The sequence below is a fragment of the Ambystoma mexicanum genome, chromosome 2q (assembly GCF_040938575.1).
Source record: "Ambystoma mexicanum isolate Mex_15411 chromosome 2q, UKY_AmexF1_1, whole genome shotgun sequence".
Lineage (NCBI taxonomy): Eukaryota > Metazoa > Chordata > Amphibia > Caudata > Ambystomatidae > Ambystoma > Ambystoma mexicanum.
In genome coordinates, this window is record NC_090924.1 from 1,275,576,346 (window position 1) to 1,275,595,777 (window position 19,432).

Sequence of the window (19,432 nt, forward strand, 5' to 3'; positions counted from 1 at the left end):
GGAGCTCCACATTTTCGTTCGAATCACTAGTAGAAGAAGGCCCCTGGTTTTCCAGAGGTCTCGGATCGCTGTGTTCCAGCCATCTCTCAGCAAGCCATACCTCATTTTGCAAATGGCTAGATGGAGCCAATGAAGGGACATTCTCAGGAGCAGATAAAGTTGGTGTTTGCCTTAACGGGTAAGTTTCCTGTGGTACCCCGACCAGAGTTTGGCTCTTCGTCATGACCAGTGGCTTAGTTAGACACTCAGTTTCGCCATGAGCCAACAGAGGGTCTTTATAGGACTGTTGTGGAGCCTTTAAAGTCACCTTCGGTGACCCAAAATGCCACCTTATCAAAGGAGACTGAGCTTCAGGAAACAACTTTGTTTGAGAGAAACAGGACGTTTCCTTTTCAGGCCTTAGAACTTCATCAGTTTTCCGTTGCTTAAGAGTAGTCTGGCATTCCTGCACTACGTCCAGGATTTCGGCATCTGAAAGCTCTGCTGTCTTATCGGACTTTCTTTTTGCCTGTTTGCTAAAGAAATCCACCAGGGTTGGTGCCAGCAGAGAGCTAACAGCTTCCCTTTTCTTGGAGTCTTCCCTTTTTTCGTTTGGCAGGTAAGCTGGGTTTCCTCGAGGTTATACGTAGCAAGGAATTTTTTCCTGACTTTTGCCTTGAGTGGGCATTTCTTTTACACTGGGGAGCTGCTTCTATTTGTTTATACAGAACTTGTTTTGCAGATGTTTGGCACGGTGACTTGAAAGTGGAAGTTACCGTGGTATCCCCCTTGAGCTCTTCCTGGGGGGGATCCTACCAAACTTAAAATTTGCACTTGTAGTAACTTCGCTCTGGAAGGCCCCTAGTTCAGGGACAACCTCAGCCTCGTAGTTCCCGGGGCTATGCAAAGAGCTTTCAGGCTGACTTGCATGTATTTGGATCGGCACCACAAACTGGTTTTTCCCCAGTGAGTGGGCATCCAGCGGCTAAGGCTTCCCAGCAGACCTCTTGTCCTTCCACAGATCATTTCCCTGTGATAATAGCTCCTGGGGGTCAGTTCTTACAATCCCTTTAGGTGAATTGAACGTCTCGACATCCTTGAGTCCAACACAGGGACCCGCTTTAGTGTCTATGGGCACCAAACCTTTGCCCCCCCTTACCTGTTGGGACGGGTGCAGGCTGGAAGATGGCTGAACAATCAAAAGCGGGTCCGCCAGGAGGATCAAGAGGAGAACCAGGTAGGCCAGTACATGTTGGGCTGCGGGCGGGTGCGCGCCACCCAGTCTGGAAGTCGATGAAATCCCCGGCGGGTTGTGACACACACTGGATCGGCGTCCCTTTTCTAAGCGGCGGTGGGCCCTCCATTTTGTCCATTCTCTCCAAAACAGAAGACACAGAGCACGTCACCAGGGGCGGCAAGGGAGGCACACACACTGCCCCCTTGCAGGGAGGAGGCAGAAGCCTGCTGGCAGAACCTTGATCAGTTTTTTCCTCGCACTGACTGCGCGCACTCCTCAGGCGGAGTTGTTCATTTTCAGAGGCGGGACAGGAGATCGTCAAAGAAACTGGATCCATGGCGGCTTGGGCGGCCGGCGCTGCACGCCCGCTCCGCGGTCGCAGAGGGGTTTTGAGCAGTAGTCCAACCCCCACAGCTACTTATTTTACTTAATATTTATTCTATTCTCTCCTCTGTTCAGCACTTTCCACTTCTCCCACTTCCATGAATTTCCCCCCTTTTCCCTTTCCCATGCACTTGCGCATTTCTTAATGTCACTGGGCATAGTAAGATTGCCATTTATTCTCCCATGTTCCTCTCCCTTTGCCTGGTCGCGCTCTGAAACATTTGTGTATGAGCGCGATATAAATAAAATATCATTTCATTTCATGTCATGGGGTGGGGGAAGCACTCGGACTTCAAAAAGAAATAGTTTCTTTTTGTAGTCACTCTGCCTTCTTTAAGAAATTATTTCCGTTAAACTCTAACGGAAATAATTTCTTTATGAAGGCTGAGTGAATTTAAAAAAATAAAAACCTTTGCACAATGCAAAGGGCCTGCGGGGCGCCTGTTACACCACTGCTCATCTGCTCTAAAGATCAGTGCATTCGAGCTGTGCTCATAGACAATTCTGTTTGTAGTGTGGAGGTTACAGACAACCAGTCACAACATAACATAAAATAGTTTCAGGGGGTAATCTCCCAGTGGAAAAACCCCTTCACCTACAAATGATGTTTTAGTGAGGTGTCATAAACTACTATACATATCTGAAAACTAGACAGCCTGTAGGGTCATATATTTCCCTCTTCTAAGGTTTTATTTCTCCAGTGGTCCCAAAACACATGGTGGCTCTCTCAGAGTTTGGCAGTGCAGGAGAAAAGTGGTGGTAATTTCGCTACTGCAACTTTTTTGGGGCGGTAACAGAATTACATCAATTTTTACTTCACTCCCAAGTTAAGATTTGGCAGAATTACTTACTGGTAGGTAATCCTCCACTTTTCCTCCAAAAAGTCTGCAGATTTTTTGGGGGGGGGGAAAAAAAAAGAGGAAGATACACCTCCAGCATGATGATGGAAGTAAATCCTCCACTTTTCCTCCAACAATCTGGAGGAATTCTGCCAAAAATCCCCATTCATAAAGGGGCACTAACACCACGCTAGCACCACTTGTAATCTGGTTGCAAACCCACAGGGCCAAATGGAGCTAACAGTATCCGATTATGGAGGCAATGCGACAGAATATTGATATTTTATTTGTATCGCACTCGGTCACAAGTGTTTCAGAGCACAACGAGGCATGGGAGTGGATCAAGGGAGAACAAAAACAACTATTTTACTAGGCCCAATGACATTGAGAACGCGCAAGTGCATGGGAGAGGGAGCGGGTTAAGTCCAATCACACCTGCAGCATCACAACCTAGTATTTCACGCCTTTCTTTGAATTTCCTACAGTGTAGGAAGAGGGCACCAACTTTAAATGTGCAATGAGATCAGGATCAAGCAACACCTACCAGAGATAAAGGTTACTTCTTATCTAATGCCATCTTAAAAGTCACACTCCGAAAGTTTATCTAGACATGGCAATCATAGAAAATTTCACCAGAAACCACAGCCAGAAGAACAACCACTATGGGGGATACAACCCGGGTGTAAGCAATGACCCTACAGAGAGTGAGACTGACACATGAAATGGCACAGTGCTTCTCAGGGTTTAGTCTCCAGTATGGTCACATTCCTCCTTGGGTGGGTGGGGAGGGGATAGGGCCTTGGTGACTATGTCTCATCACCTATGTCAGATGCAGACTTCTCAGACCTAGGGACTATCAGGGGCACGAATGTGCATTGGGGGGCAGAGGCTTAGAACTCCTGTCTATGGCAGTTATTTAAAGAGGGGTGGCAAAGAAAAAATGTTAGAGAGTGCAGTGCCTGGAATACCGAGGAGAGGAAAACCTAACTGTGTGTTTATTTCCCAGAACTGAATGGACCTGTTAATGGTGTAAAGAGGAGAATCAATCAGCAGTCCAACACAACTGTGGCTGAAGCCCAGTCCAATCATTTGAGTGAAGAACTGTCTCGATCCAAGTGGTTCTGGCCCAGTATGCCAAACTAAGGGGCACCCTCACCCCAAAAATCCAATTCGAAGAGTCTGTTGAAGTTGCACTTAAAGAAACTTATTAGAAAATACGGGAACCAGTGTGGACCAATTTGAGGCATCCACAAATAAGGGTATATAATTTATAGGCTACAAGTACCATCCTAGTTTTTAATGCCAATCCTATCACAGGGATCTAATGTCATGACCAGCCAGTCAATAAAAAAGAAAGAAAGGCGTAAGAGGTTATACGAAGAGACGTGGAACCATGCATTAGGTAATCTACATAAGCAGAATCATATATTGTGTAATACTGTCACAATCCATCAAATCAACAACAAAACCAGACCGTAAGGACTGTTGTGGGGATGGAGGGGGCCTGTGGAGTGTTTACAACAGGGGCCATCAAGTCAGCCATTATCATTATAGTTTTTTATACTGCACCAGTTCACCAACGTAGAGGTCTCAAAATGCATAACCTTGTCAGAGTTATGGCACATTCAATCCCTGCCACATAACACAAGGCCTTATTCTGCTGGAAAGCATTGACTGGAAAATAGTTTTATATTGGAGATATAAAAGTTTGTTGGGGCTGGCAAATGTGTGTGAAACTAGTGCTATAAGAAAGCAATTTATGTTTCGATTAATGTATATGTAAAGTTTTGGTGTGTGACAGGCTGGTTATGTGCTTGGGCAATTCTAAGCCCGGCCAAGGGGGCAGGGGGCGATGGAAACCCAATACCATCTTGTCAACCAACATCAGTAAGTAGTGAAGAATCAAAGGGGGAACCTAAAGGAGCAAACTACTCACTCAACAGTGGGATCATGATGGACCACTGAACGCTGTGACTATGCAGACAACCAACAAGGTCACAGATGGTAATAGATCTAAAACAGGTTTGAAACAGTTCACTAAACTGGGCGCAAAGGGACACCTGCCCCAAAAATGTAACAGCCTGCAGCGATAGTCCAAAACAAGACAAGACAGTAGTTAACTGTAGCAATATGCTAAAACAAGGTTGGTGTTATGAAAGGTTCGGACATATCGAAATGATAGCAATGAGGAAACGTTGTGGGTGGGGGGATTAAAATAGAACCACATACAAAAGTATTATTGTACTTTGTAGTTGATAAAAATGGTAGTCCATATGAATCAGTGAATATATGCAATTGCCTTCAAACTGTGGGGCTGCCCCTCCTACCCCCCCCCACCTCTCCTACCCCCCCACCTCTTCTACCCCCTTCTAGGAGGGCCAGAAGGATATCCAGGGGGTGTTGAGGCTCTTTAAAAAGGGATTAAGGTGAATGCTTTGTATAGAGAGTTAAGCAGTTGTAGCCTAAGGGGGTGGCGGTTGAAATATTTTTACTCGACTTACCTCTCAACTCACACTCTTTAGGCGGTTTTCACCCCCTGTAGAATCAGTCCACTCACCCACCAAACCCCTAAATCATCCATACATAGGCTATCGCCAACCAAAAGCAAAATCATTGGTATGTACCCACCAGGCGGACAAAGACAAGTGGTTCAGAGGTATGACTCAAGAGGGGGCTCAGAATGTAAAAGTTGGAACACCAAGGAACGACAGTATATCGTATACATATTAACGCAGACATGAGCAATGTAAGAATTATAAAACACTGGCTATGAAATTAAGAAGTGAGTTAAGTGGACAGGGGAGAAGAACACTCTTCTTTTCAACAGGTAAATCTCCACCACGTGCCCCTCATTCCCACTTCCCACCAGGAGACCTTTATAGGACCACACAGCACTAGAGATAGGGCTGAGGGGCAGTCCTTTCCTTTCCCCTCCCTTTCCCTCCCTGGGAACCAGAGCGGGACGGGTTAAATGAGGACTAGGAACCACAGTGGAGACTTCGTTGGAATCCGGACTTTTTCGCGAGGGGACCCCACCCCCAAGATGGCGCCTGCCCTGCTTAAGCGTTAAGGAGGGTGCCACAGACTGACAGATCACCTCCAGGCGAGAGACGCCGCCCCTTCCATGTTCACAACACAGACACAGGGGATACACGCCCCTCCCCGGCAGCCTGCCCTGCACATGAAAGCGGCGTGCCACCAGCTCATGTAAAACAAAAGAGACACTTACTTTCAGCTCCTCTGAACGCCTCCCCTCCATCAACATCCAGCGAGGGGATAGCCTCTCGTATTAACCATTTTACACATATAAATGTAATTAAACGGGTTGTCTCTTTTGCTTGTCTCGGCTTCTGGTTCCCTTCGCTTCTTCTTTCCTCTCGCCTTTTGCTTGCTGGTTTTCTTTTTTCCCCCTTCTATGTTCTCACCAGCTGCCTGTCCCTGACCCCACCCAACAGCTCCACCCCATTTACTGCTACAAGACCTGTCAGTCAACGCAGCTCCTTTAAAGCTGCACAACCTGCAATGCACAACTTTGCACGACCCTCTTCCTCTTCGTTCATAACTTGCTTACGTTTTGTTTGCTTTATGTCTTAACGGCGCGCTTATTCTCGGAAGGTATTGTGGTATTTTGAAAATGTGGGATCAGGCTGCAGGGTTACAACACCGCTTGCTTTCCTTTTCAACGTCTTGTTTTTATCCCCTGGTTGCAACCGATTTGCTGTGCTTTAGGGAGGGGTGGAGTGGAGGTGGGCACTGCGCTACTCCTCCCTTTGGCTGCACCCTCCACTGCTGCCTGCACAACTAGCTGCCAGCAAGTGTAATGTGCACGCCGTCAATATTTTGCCGCACACTGTACCATCGCATGTTATAGCTGCCTGCTTGGTTTCCTGATTTTCTTACTTCCTTTACAGCCCTTTGATTTTACATTTTATATTTTTTCTCTTTCACGAATACTGCACTTTCCTATATGTGAAATTACTTTAAAATGACCTGCCAAGTTTTGAGTTTTGTTTATATGTGACATTTCCATGTTTGTTTTGTGCTCATGTGTGGCACTTGGGTTGACGCTTTCTTGCGAGTTAAGTGTGTCTGTCCATGTAATGCATGCTTATTTGAGGTGTCCCACACTTTTGTATAATGCAAGTCATTGTACTTCTGTGTACCCACTTGCAAACCTCATATTCGGCTTAGTGGCATATAAAAATGCACTCAGGCATGGTCCTCTGTTTGGCAGGGACAATGTTATTCGAATGCGGAACTTTTTTACTTGCTTTTTGGTTAAATGGTACGCCTGCTTTGTGCTCAGGTAGCCCTTCCCAGAGTCGTATGAAGCGGGGCATAGCAGTGATCCACAGTAGAGCCTTTCATTGGGGTCTCATACATTCCGTTTAATATAAGTACAACCGTTTGTAAGCTGCAGTTTATTTCCTTCATATAGGTTTGCTGTTTCACACACACAAAAAATGTCCTTTTTTGTGTAACTTAACTGTTCTTCACATCATGCACAACATAGTACACCAGAGGACAGAGGGGGCTGTTTGTGTCAGTAATTCCACAGGTCAGCAGAGTATCTGGGGCCCATTGGAACCTTTCCCTCCTGCAATAACGGAGAACTCGTCCATGGGGCAAATAAACCGTCTTTATTCTTCAAAAGACAGGGATCATACCGGAATCAACAAAATCTCAGGCAATCACAGCATCTTAGCGTGGGCACTCAGCGCCTTGCCTTCCCCCCCCCCTTTATCCGTCCTTTCTTACCCCCCTCCCTCTATTCCTAATCAGTCATACCATGCAAGCAGTAGAAAATTGACACGACACCAGTTTGTGTGGAAAGTTAACATGCCTCAGCAGCTTTATTTGCATAAAGTCTTGGAGTTATCTTACAGGCAATCCGTAATTCACCGTCACCGATACACTATTTCGAGTGCGGCTACCTAGGGCTTCCCCCTCCCCCTCCCCCCCCCCCTGATCGTACTCGTCCGGTGGACGCCTCGGATCGAGCCCGGCCCTGACTATCCACCTCTCTCTACCCCGGCCGTTGTTTGCAGTGAATTTTTTGGTGTGCCCACCATTTCCCCCCGTGCCCATGTCTAGGTCTTGTTGCGGGTGCCCGACCCCCCGCACACTTGCCCCGTTTCCTGCTCGGGCTCTAGCTAAAACCGGCAGCCACGCGGTGCCTCGCTAACATCAGGTTCCTATACCGGCACCGTACTAGTGCCCTTACAATTTCCTATACCGGCACCATACTAGTGCCCTTACAATTTCCTATACCGGCACCATACTAGTGCCCTTACAATTTCCTATACCGGCACCACCACAAGTGCCCTTACAATTTATGTACGTATCCGTATTTGGGCCGGCACCGCCCTCCGATGCCGGCCCCCACTTTCTGCCTGCCTAGTTGGCCGTCGCTTGCGACGTCCATCTAACCTTTTCTTGCCAAACTCTGCTCAGCCCCCCCTACGCCTAACGCGTTGTTCCGGTTCTTGGCATCCTAGTCCTACCCCCGCTATGCCTAAAACCCCCCCCCAGGTCTCCCTGCTGTGTCCCCGAGCCCCCCAGAAACCTCGCAATTCCCTCTCACTCAAGGCGCCCCCCCCCTCCAACTCCAGCCTTAGCAGGTGTCCTCCCCCCCTTGGCTGGTGTCATATCTCTTCCAGATTCCCTGTCCCTCGTACTGTCTTCCTTTCCCAACTGTCTCCCCCATTCCCCCGGTCCCCTATGCTGCGCCCCCCCAGGCCCCCCTCTTTCCTGTCCTTGCTGGCCCTCCTTGTCCGGGCTCCCCCCGCCCCCGATGCTCCTACCTTTCTTCCTCCCCCCTCCAGCTCCCCCCTCTTGCCCCTCCCCCTTCGTGACGACTTACCCCTGCTGTAAATTTTTGTCCCGGTAGCATACCCCCCCGTATTCTCCTCTTGTTCCCCTCCAACCAGCTTCACTAGCTGCCCTCTTTTTAGTTTGTTGTTCGTTCCCTCCCCCCCCCGCAATTTGGGTCTTGGAATTGCCTCCCAAGTCCCCTACAACCCTCCCCTTTTTCCCAGGGCCTCCCCCAAGCCTATTGCTCTTGGGGCGCCGTGCATCTAAACTCTTGGCTGCTCGTTCCCCTGTGGGTCTGCTGGCAGTGCTTTGTAAAGGGATTGCAATGTAACTCCGCTGGGCGACCTGTAAAACAAAATTGAAAAATTATTCACATACTTTTTGTCGGGAGGGTGGGTGGGAAAAAAGAACGCAGCTCCGGCAAGACGGGAAACCGAGGGAGGATGTGTGAATGCTCACACCAGCACGGGCTTTTATGCCCGGCTTCTCCCCGGTTTCCCGCCCTGCCCCGAAGCTTTCGCGCCCTGCCAGGGGGGGCGGGCCCCTTTCCGTCATCATCCGCCCCCCCGGCGCATTTCCCTTACGTGTGTGGGGGGAGGGGAAGGGCGGCCTGTACCGCCCCCACTAAGGGGCGGCGCTCGCCATGCCTGCTTCGCCGGCGCGTTCGCCCGCCGTAGCGTGGGCACTCAGCGCCTTGCCTTCCCCCCCCCCTTTATCCGTCCTTTCTTACCCCCCTCCCTCTATTCCTAATCAGTCATACCATGCAAGCAGTAGAAAATTGACACGACACCAGTTTGTGTGGAAAGTTAACATGCCTCAGCAGCTTTATTTGCATAAAGTCTTGGAGTTATCTTACAGGCAATCCGTAATTCACCGTCACCGATACACTATTTCGAGTGCGGCTACCTAGGGCTTCCCCCTCCCCCTCCCCCCCCCCCTGATCGTACTCGTCCGGTGGACGCCTCGGATCGAGCCCGGCCCTGACTAGCCACCTCTCTCTACCCCGGCCGTTGTTTGCAGTGAATTTTTTGGTGTGCCCACCATTTCCCCCCGTGCCCATGTCTAGGTCTTGTTGCGGGTGCCCGACCCCCCGCACACTTGCCCCGTTTCCTGCTCGGGCTCTAGCTAAAACCGGCAGCCACGCGGTGCCTCGCTAACATCAGGTTCCTATACCGGCACCGTACTAGTGCCCTTACAATTTCCTATACCGGCACCATACTAGTGCCCTTACAATTTCCTATACCGGCACCATACTAGTGCCCTTACAATTTCCTATACCGGCACCACCACAAGTGCCCTTACAATTTATGTACGTATCCGTATTTGGGCCGGCACCGCCCTCCGATGCCGGCCCCCACTTTCTGCCTGCCTAGTTGGCCGTCGCTTGCGACGTCCATCTAACCTTTTCTTGCCAAACTCTGCTCAGCCCCCCCTACGCCTAACGCGTTGTTCCGGTTCTTGGCATCCTAGTCCTACCCCCGCTATGCCTAAAACCCCCCCCCAGGTCTCCCTGCTGTGTCCCCGAGCCCCCCAGAAACCTCGCAATTCCCTCTCACTCAAGGCGCCCCCCCCCTCCAACTGCAGCCTTAGCAGGTGTCCTCCCCCCCTTGGCTGGTGTCATATCTCTTCCAGATTCCCTGTCCCTCGTACTGTCTTCCTTTCCCAACTGTCTCCCCCATTCCCCCGGTCCCCTATGCTGCGCCCCCCCAGGCCCCCCTCTTTCCTGTCCTTGCTGGCCCTCCTTGTCCGGGCTCCCCCCGCCCCCGATGCTCCTACCTTTCTTCCTCCCCCCTCCAGCTCCCCCCTCTTGCCCCTCCCCCTTCGTGACGACTTACCCCTGCTGTAAATTTTTGTCCCGGTAGCATACCCCCCCGTATTCTCCTCTTGTTCCCCTCCAACCAGCTTCACTAGCTGCCCTCTTTTTAGTTTGTTGTTCGTTCCCTCCCCCCCCCGCAATTTGGGTCTTGGAATTGCCTCCCAAGTCCCCTACAACCCTCCCCTTTTTCCCAGGGCCTCCCCCAAGCCTATTGCTCTTGGGGCGCCGTGCATCTAAACTCTTGGCTGCTCGTTCCCCTGTGGGTCTGCTGGCAGTGCTTTGTAAAGGGATTAGCCTGTGATTCCTCCAAGACTCTCTGCAGGTTGCCGGCAGCAGAGAGTTCCCCACCACCCAGCTTGCCTCCACGGTCCCTCCCTGTAAGCTCTTGGCCGGCATACTTGGAAGTGTACCCCCCCCATCCCTAGGGCCTTTTATACACATCCCGCATTCTGAAGTGCCGTCATCCATTCCAGGGACATCAAAGCCGTGCCCACCTCGGATAGGTGGGCCCCGTCCCCTTCAAAATACCCTGGTACTTTTAGCGTGATGAGGGGGTGTCGGATCCAAACCATCCCCCTGCCTTTCAAAAAAGTGCCCATGCGGTTATTTGTTTTGCGCCTTGCTTCTTCTATTGCGCCGTGGCGCAATGCCCCCCTCCACTCCTGTCTTGTGATTATCTCTGACCACATCACCTCACCTCCCCTGAACGCATTCCCCATCCTCTGGAGTAAGTTTCGCAATGCTTCCGACAAATCCTTCCTTCCCATTGTTACCAAATCGTTGCCCCCTATGTGCAATAACACGATGTCCGGCCAGGTGTGTATCCTTGCCGCCTGTTCCAACGTTCCCCATACGGATGAGACCTTCAAGCCAGCCTTGGGGATCCAGCTGATCTGCGTGTTCCGTAGGCCCAAGTTCCCGTCCCTAAACGCCCGTCGTGCTCTGGCCGCTGCGCGGGCCACAAAGGAGCGTCCCACGACCCAAACCCTGGTGTTCTCTGCGGAGACATGACAGATTGTGTTTTAGCATATGCACATTTCCTAATGAACCTTCCCCCCCCTTTGTGCCGCCCATGCCCCCCCCCCCCTGCTCCCCATTGGGCCCTCTCCTAGCGCACGTACAGCTTGTATTTATCGGATGTCCATCGCCCGATCCTCTTTACTATGTCCTCCCCCAGACCTTCCCTGCTGGCTGTTGTCGCTGCCCCTATGCGAAATGAGTGAGTGGAATATAGCCCTGGATCCACCCCCGACCACGTCCGGCCCTGTGTTACTATTGCTTGCGTGTACCGACATGTCGACCTGGTGAAACAAATGTTGAAGTCACTAATATGTACATACATAAATGTATCGTGACATGTAATGAGGTAACAGCATGTTTAGCGAGAAAAGGCCCCTTGACTTGATGCCAAAGGGGTCCTTCTGCGTGTCATTTGGCGCCCCCTGCTCAATAGGCTGCCCCCTTGTGACCGTGCTTGCTGGTAGCACCATTTGTACCATTAGTCTAGTTCCTGAAACTACCCTACCAGCAGTCCTATCAATGTCTTCACATGCCCAAAATCACACCTATACCCCAAGCTGTCCATGCTGACCGGGACCATGACCATTTCATGTGATTTACAGAAAGTTTAGTTGAACCCCACTTCCCTCCCAGGAGTCCTAGCAATGTCCTCGCATGTCCCCGTGTGGGGCTTCTGTGGTTGTTTCTTGAGCTCGGCAACCTGACCGGAACCTTACCATGCATAATTCCTGAAAAATCCACCTTACCATTCGCATAATTGCTGAAAATTCAGTTAACCTCCCCCATCCCTGTTGCATGGCATCCCTCTAGTATTCCGTCATGTTTCGTTTTAGTAACCTCGTGGCCGGTGTTGGCGTATTTGAGGGCTGTGTGGCGAGTGGGAGTAAATGAGTCATTGGTTGTTCTGAGCGGTTGGGGGGCTGTTTTAAAATGGACCATTCTATGTGGAAGGGGGTGTGTTACCAGCCGGGCCTGGCGGAGACTCCTGGGAGGCAGAGGGGCTGCCGGGGGCTTGTAGTCTAAAAGGCGAACTCTGGGAATTGTAGCGCGAGCGATAAGTCCCCGCGGGCCCAGAGGTTAAGATTCAGTCTAAACCTTCCAGCCATCACCTATGTTTTTGCTTCTAAGCCCAGTTTCACTGGAAATTGGGCCTTCCGTCATAATAACCAAAATGGCTGCGTAATTGATTGGAATAATGGCTTAAACATAATTTTCTTCTGCAGAAGTAGGTGCTTTTCTAATCTCATAGGAATGAGCAGCGCCAACATCTTTAGACTCTTAATTTTTAGTGAAGATAGAGTGCTAATTAAACAGAAGAAATGATTAAATGCAATGACTAGCTAACCAAGCCGAAAATGACCAGATACTTGCATGGGGAATCAATAACGTGATGTGGTAGCACTATTTAATAACAAGGAGTCTGGTTCCCCCGGTGACTTCTCATTTAATGAAAACCATAACGCACAGGAATGCTATCATCGTCTCAGGAGGGTACGAATACGGTATGGTACATACGGTATATACGAATCAGACCGGGGCAACCCAAAACGCACACCGCGCACACCCCCAAGCGCCGACATCGCCAAAAACAACCTCTCCCCCTCCGAACCACCGCGCGCCACCCCCGCGAGGCACACGGAGGACGGCGGCCCCAGGGCCACCCAAACACACCCCGCGGCAGCCACCCCCAAACACACCGCATCCCGCTCGCTGCCAGACACGGATCAAGGCAAAGACCGTGAAAAACACTGCCATGGACACGAAAACCACCGCGCGGCGGCCCCCCCGCAACCCAACACACCCTGCGGCAGCGCAGAGCCCCAGCAGCACGCACAAGCCAACGCACCACATCCTGCATTCCCTCCACAAAACGGACCGCGGCAGCGTCACAAACACGAACCGGAAGCATGGACATCCAACCACACAGCATCCCGTACCCTGTCACAAAACACGGACCAAGGCCAAGATCGCGAAAACAACGGGATTGATTCTCCAAACAAAACTGCGCGAGCCACCCCTGTGGGGCACACGGAGGACGGCGGCCCTAGGGCAAACCCAACGCATACTGCGGCCGCGGAGACTCCTTGAAATATGCATATCACACATGAAATTACGGGGCGCACAGTGAGTCCATAGATCCCCATAGTCATTATTGATATTAATTATACGTTAGAAGAACGTGTTCTTTCTGGCACGGGGCGGGCTAGGAAGGAGGGCACACGGGCACTTGCCAACCACACTGGGGGGGAAAAACAAGCGCCCACAACATCCCCGCCACCGCTCCGCTTTTTTTTTTTTTTTTTTTTTTTTTTTTGCAAAAGCGCACCCGCGCCACTACTGCCCGTTTCCCAGTGCCCCCCCACACCTACCCCAGCTGTTGCTCGCGTCCGGTACCCGAAGGAACAGAACGAGAGCCGCCCCGCCTAGTCCCGACAAACCACACCTAGAATAGGCACCCGAAAAGCAACATGGCCCCCAGTTACAGTGCCTGCTCTCAGCGCCACACCCTACACTCGCCCGCGCCACGCTCCCCCCCCCAACGTGGCTCGCCCCCCCCCCCTACAACCAAAAGCGTCATACATATCATCCCCCCCACACCCCCGGCCGCTCCCCCCCACACCAAACATCACCGCAATTCCACAAAACCGAACCCCATTGCCATAGACAATACGCCGCAGACACGATCCCAACAAACAAGTAAACCATGAGAACATGCACAGCCTGGAAGCCGAAAATCAGTTCCGATGCCCAACGGGAAGGGGAGAAAATAGACAGAGGCAACCGTGCTGGCCAGCCACATGACCCGCCCCACGACACAATGCGTTCAGCCCTAGCACGGCTGACAAACGGAAAACACGCTGAGACACCACCGATAGCCCTACCAGCGAAACCGCCCGCGCACCTCGCCGGTGTATCCCTCCCGGCCATGATCTCCCCATCCAATGCAACACTTGGCAAACCACAAGAACTCCGCCTAACTGGTCCACCCTCCCAACCATGCCCCACCGAAATGACAAACGCAAGCATTTCCCCTGGGTCGTCAAAACGTTGGCATGCGTGGGTCTCCAGAGCAAAACATGTTCTCCCATCCTCTCCCAAAGTGGAAGGACCAACGGCGCGAAACCGCCCGCGCAATTCCCCCAGATCAACGAGTCGACCCGGCAGGCAAATGGAGCTGGGGAGACGGACGAGGCCGACCCCATATGCACTCACATTCGACTCCCCCCTCCCTCCCCAATCAGCGCAAACACCCTGGTCCTCGATCGCTCCGCGACGACAGCGGCGCCATCCTGCGCTCCACCAACGCAAACCCCTCGCCGTGCTGCCTCCCCTCTCCCACACAACAACAAATGACCTGTTTGTCCTGCCCAAATGTTATGATAGGTTTTTTGCCCGACCGGCCCCCTTACAATAAGGTTATGCCGAGACCGGCTAACGTCGCGTGATTGACACAGCCCCCCCCTCCCCTTAACGACGCCACACTGAACGACTTACTTAAAAGAAGCGCCAAACATAAATTAAACGAAACGTATCTCGAAGGGGGGACCAGCCGAGAGCCGTGCCACTCCCCTACGTACCATCAACTTGTCCCGGCTGGAACCGAAACCTGCTGCAGCAGCAACTCCCAAAGGATCCCAACGTCCCGAAACCTGGACCGGAGCAAGCCTGTAAACGACCGCGATGCCGACGGAGCCCGAGGATGCCAGAGGGTTACTCCACAGGATGCAGGATGCCATCGCAAGCCACGATCCGACGATGCAGCAGACTGGAAATTCAAAAAAGAACGCAGCTCCGGCAAGACGGGAAACCGAGGGAGGATGTGTGAATGCTCACACCAGCACGGGCTTTTATGCCCGGCTTCTCCCCGGTTTCCCGCCCTGCCCCGAAGCTTTCGCGCCCTGCCAGGGGGGGCGGGCCCCTTTCCGTCATCATCCGCCCCCCCGGCGCATTTCCCTTACGTGTGTGGGGGGAGGGGAAGGGCGGCCTGTACCGCCCCCACTAAGGGGCGGCGCTCGCCATGCCTGCTTCGCCGGCGCGTTCGCCCGCCGGAACCCGCGTTACCTGGTTTTACCCCTTAGTGACGTCACAACCACCAAACCATCCCAAAAACCCAAGGGCCATCACCATTGGGTAGCTCGGGTGATAGTACCTATAGAAATCCCCTAGGTGAGTTATTGCAATGGTCTTCACATGTATCTCCTCGGCTGGGGCCTCACTCTGGAACAGCCCCCCTGCCTCTCCCAAACTTGAGCAGAACCACCACCGGTCCCGGAAGCAACTTAAGACATTCTGTTACGGGCACAAAACCCTGCTCTCGTCCCCGTGCTTCCCAGCCTAGGTGCGTGGTCTCGCTCACTGTAGAACACAGCTTTTCGCAGCCCCATAACTTTGTCGGTGGCGGTTGCCTTGGAGATGCTGAACAACCACAACGCCTCGCAGAGGAAAGGGTGTTGCCATGGTTGCCTCACACACTAACATGGTCAGGTCAGCTGATCGGCGGCGGGAGCAGCTGCACCCACAATGCTTGAATAAAGGAAACGCATTTCAGAGGGAGGCTGCTTCTGATTGCAGTTGCTCATTACTTTGACGCTGCGTTCCTACTTTCTCCTGATTACTGCTTAAGTGCCTTTGTTTAACGGATTCCAACTGCCTGCTGATTTTGTACCTTGAATCGTGCTGTTGCCGAATACCTTGCCTGCTTCTGCACACCGACTGCCTCATTTTGTGTACTTCCATACCCGCTGTTGCCGAATACCATTCCTGCTTCTGGACTCCGACCGCCTCACGTTGTGTATTTCCATTCCAGCCGGGGCCGAACACCTTGCCGACTACTGGATTCCATTTAAGTGCTCTTTCTACTGCCCTTTACAGCGCTTGCAGATTCCAATCTGTACTTCCTTGGTCCGGCCACTCTTGGTCCGGTCACTCTTACCTTCCATAGAGTCACCACACGAACTTTCACAAACTCCTTTTTTCCGATTACTCACAAACATTGACAAAGACTTTGGAACATTCCTTCTGACCTCTCATGCACGTACAGGATGCGTTGCTGTGATTAACCTGTGCACCACCTCGAAACTAGTGCGATCCTCGTGCCGTCCGGGTAAGAACCCAACTAACCTCCCTGGTTGTTATTTTTTCCTTTCATTGTTCCTCCTCCGGATTCCTTTGACTCTCACCCTATTCCTCCGTTCTGCCATCAGTTCATCATTCAATGGTAATAATTGATTCAACCGTGATATACTGTAGACTAGGGAAACAGTCATTCATTGTGTATTTCCTACCCTATTAGTGAAACATACATTGGTTTCCTGTTAGGTGTTCAGGTTCGAATGCTTCTTCCACATATGGGTTCCTGGGCTTCCACAGAGTGGAATTAGGTTACTACTCCTGACTTTGGGTAGACCTTGTTCTTCTGTTCACCCTTCAGTAACCATTGTGTTTTCCTTTGCAGCCTGGTAACGTGGCGGTGTGTTCTCCCGCTCTTTCATCTGATTTACCCCTCTGCCTGTTTTGCTCACACCAGAGGGACGTATCAGGAGGAAGAACTCCCCCAAGTGAGGAGACCTGGGTTAAGGAATTACCCAGGCTCTTCAATCAACTAGACTTGCCAGGAGTCCAGAGCTTGCCTTGAACCACCATCCGGGGGTTCCCAGACGGTGAGTGACACCTTTTTGCTACCGCTTTCTCTCTTCCTCTACCCTGCTGATGCACCTGACTACTCCGCGCACTGGTCACCCTCTGAACTCGGGCTCAGGTCCCTGCATGTCCAGTTGCACTTGCACTGCCTCCAGGCTCCTCAGTACTTACGGGCCAGTATATACAACCCTACAGTCCCTTCTCTCCGCACTTCGGAGCCACCCCCTGACTGCACTTGTGAATTAACTGCACTTCCCCCTTCGCCTTCCCCCTGGCACTTCTCCCCTTCCATCTTCCCCAATCTGAATGACTAAGATCGTTATTTTGTCTTCCCTTGTTTCCCCCTCGTTGTCTTGTCGTGCCTAGAAACACTTGTGTACAGGCGCGTTATAAATGCCACATCATATCATATCATGTCAGCTGGGTTTGCCTGAGACTTTCCCAAAAACGATCTATTACTTTGTTGTAGGGTCGCACGATGACCATTGGCCCTTGCAACAGTATACACCAACCCCGATCTTGAGCGTCTGGAGCAGGTCTCCACAGGCCTGGGACCCTGTTCTGTTCACAGCTCTCACTGTACCTTTTCAAGGTAATGAGATGTGTCCCCATTGTTGCCACTGATATAGCCACCTACACTGGGATAGTGCATGCAGGTTGCAATGTTCGGTGGACGCATGCATCAATCTTGTCTTCTTCGCTGAGAACAGCTCCTCTTCCCACCATGAGTAAATTGCCATTATTTGGCTCGGCTGGGTCACGTGGGTGAGGACCACAAAACCGAGCCTTTCGGTCTGCAATTATTAAGGATTTTATTCTGTATTTTGCAGGTGGCTTTCTGCCTCGGGCATTAGGAATTTTCCCCCAGCCCTTGCCCTTGGCTGTGAACACTGTTTCTGTGCCTCGCGCTGCAGAGTCTGATAATAAAGTCCAGCCGTCCAGTGCTGACATCACTAGTGTCAACACGACATAGCAGCGTTAGTCACAAAGTAAATTCACACTCCTACACGAAGTTACGCAGACACACATGCACACACGAAGAACATGCTCACACCGTTCTGTAGATAAAGGTCATATATATATATATGCAAACTGTCAAAAGTGTTTCCTTTTCACTAGTCAAATTCAGAAACGCAAGAAAGCTAAGCATACATGATTTGTCTGCCACGGCAGCAGGTGGCAGACAAGGTCATGGCTGTGGGGATTGTCCCACGCACACCACAGGACTGCCACAAGCGATGGGACGGCTTGCGGCTGAGGGTCTGAAACCTCCTGGCCACTCACAGTAGGGAATATGCTGCCTCAGGAGTAGGGACGGTGGCACCCCTGACCCTCATGACCTGGGAGGAGACGTGCAGCTTCATAAAGTACTTGGAGGTCATGGAGGGAGTCTGGACAGCAGAGGCAGGAGCTTGCATCCAAGGCGATGATAAGTACAACAAACACCATGCAAATGTTGAGTCCAAATACATGCATCCCCAGGCAGTGAAACACCAAAAGGACAAGGGAACAGGTCCAACATGTGTCCGTCACAGCAAATGCCCAATCACACTCACATGCCAGGGGATGCGGGCAGATGTAGCCATGCACAAGCACCGTAGCCGAAATGTACAGCCCCACACATGGACACATGACGAGCGCCCATGTATGCCAAGGGAGAACAGGACAGGAATCGTAGGCCCCCCCGCACACATAACTACAAGCCACCTTGGCAGACAGTCAATGTGCGCTCCCACCACCCACATGTAGAAGCACACATCAGAGCAAACTGACCAAAGAAACAGCATGACAAGAGCATGGCACACACAATGTAGCATGAGTGTAATGCAAGCCCGCAGATGGGACTGCCAGAAGACTAACAGCATGCTCGTCTCGCCCCAACAGGCACATCCTCTGACAGCGATGCGCCTGGACCATCAACATCAGTCCCAGCACATGAAAGCAGACCTGGGAATACAGCAACACTGCTGCGCCAGCTCTACCACCACCATCACCACCTGCTGTGCCAGCTCTACCACCACCATCACCACCTGCTGTGCCAGCACCACCACCAGCAGTATCAGCACCACCACTGTCAGCTGTGCCAGCACCACGACCGCCAGCTACCGCCAATACCACACCTGTGCTCAGTAGCCCCACTGTATCTGTGCCCTCCACACCACCATGGGCACACCAGCCACCAGGCCATTGTGACAGATGCAGCACGGAGGAGGATGACCACACTCTTACCAACCCGTGTGTCAGCCCGATAACACTGCACAGCCCCCCTTCTCTACCGATGCCCAGCAACCAGGACTTGAATGCGCAACTATGTGCAATGGAGGACAGGCATGGGCAATGACCACACTCGCCTAGCAGCAGCTCACCAAGTTGCGGCAGCTTCGTAAGTGCATCCAGGCCAGCAGCCATAGGAGTGCACGGGCACAAGGCTGTACCACCGCCACCTTCTCATTCTGGCACAAAGGGTCTGCAAGGGCAAGGAGGGGATGTCAGCAATGTCTAAGTCCCTCATGCACTCCCTACAAGTTACTCTTGCGCTTTTGTGGGCCCAGAGATCTGACCTGCCATCGTCCACCACTACCCCCGGGAGCGTGCAGCAGGGCAGCCCAAGGCGTCACTCCCAGCAGCTTTCCTTGACAACTGGGCCAGCCAACAGCCCTGAGATGAAGAGGTAGCGAAAGTGACACTTCGTCTAACACTCAA

At 51.9% G+C, this 19,432-nt stretch overlaps 1 protein-coding gene and 1 long non-coding RNA gene across 4 annotated transcripts in view; one reads left to right on the forward strand and one right to left on the reverse strand.

Moving 5' to 3' along the window:
- The window catches only part of LOC138570089 (Krueppel-like factor 8), a 1,505,457-nt gene extending 1,499,601 nt beyond the window's left edge, over window positions 1–5,856 (reverse strand). For both annotated transcript variants that reach the window (XM_069648686.1, XM_069648687.1), the window contains exon 1: window positions 5,669–5,856. The gene's annotated coding sequence lies outside the window, so the exon portion shown is untranslated. The remainder of the gene's footprint in view (window positions 1–5,668) is intronic.
- Window positions 5,857–15,762: 9,906 nt separating this feature from the next.
- Window positions 15,763–19,432, forward strand: part of LOC138570090 (uncharacterized) — a 31,766-nt gene continuing 28,096 nt past the window's right edge. Inside the window, exons 1-3 of one of the 2 annotated variants that reach the window (XR_011303399.1) lie at window positions 15,763–16,193; window positions 16,545–16,749; window positions 18,614–18,732. This is a non-coding gene — a long non-coding RNA (uncharacterized lncRNA). Of the gene's footprint in view, window positions 16,194–16,544; window positions 16,750–18,613; window positions 18,733–19,432 lie in introns of those variants that run through there. The other variant, XR_011303398.1, reaches the window with a different exon arrangement.